Here is an 832-nt window from a genome sequence, read left to right as displayed (position 1 = left end):
CTTACTCTGGTGATTATCAAAGTGAATATAGCAGTTACCAATTTCTTCAATACTGCTATATAACAAAACCCACAAATCTTGACTGTACACATTAAATTAGCTGGGGACCTGCTGATGAAAGCTGAACTTAGCAAGGCAGCTCTGTTGATCTCAGCTTGCCCAGCTCATGAACCTGAGGTTGGATAGGAGTGAAGTGATCTAGGCAGAACTTGGCAATGTGGCTTTGTTCTGCTCCATGTATCTTTCGTTCTCTGCGTAGGTCTAGTGGGCTATCTCAGGCAATGTTTCTTTTGGAAATGACAAAGATGAAAGAAAGAAAGTATAATAGCACATATATTTTTAAAACATTTGGTCATATCATACTCATTAACACTTTCTTGGTCAAACCAAATCAAATGTCTAAGTCCAATATTAAGGGGGAGATAAATATGCTTTCAAGAAAGGTTAAATAATTATATCCATTAATGATAGCAAAAGAATGGATTCTTTGAAACGTTAGAAATCAATAATTTTTGATTCCTCAAGAACATGGAGAAAAAGAGAAGCAATCCAAGGTTTTTATTTTTAGGAAGCTAGAATAATACTGATAGTAACTCAGGTGATGCTAGCTCACATGGTTACATACTGCACAAATTATACATGCAACACACATACCAATACAAATTAGGTTGATTTAAATTACGAATATTGATAAAAGAATTTAAAAATAAAAGGTGAGCAATTTGAATCTAGAAATAAAGCAAAAAAATTATTCAATGGTGTTTACTTCAGAAATGTAGAGACAGCTCAATATAGAAATATATGAATATGATTCATTATTTATAGACAAAAT

Source organism: Propithecus coquereli, unplaced genomic scaffold (assembly GCF_000956105.1).
Source record: "Propithecus coquereli isolate 6110/MARCELLA unplaced genomic scaffold, Pcoq_1.0 Scaffold87, whole genome shotgun sequence".
NCBI lineage: Eukaryota > Metazoa > Chordata > Mammalia > Primates > Indriidae > Propithecus > Propithecus coquereli.
The sequence above is the reverse complement of the archived record's forward strand: the minus strand, read 5'-3'. Positions refer to the sequence as shown.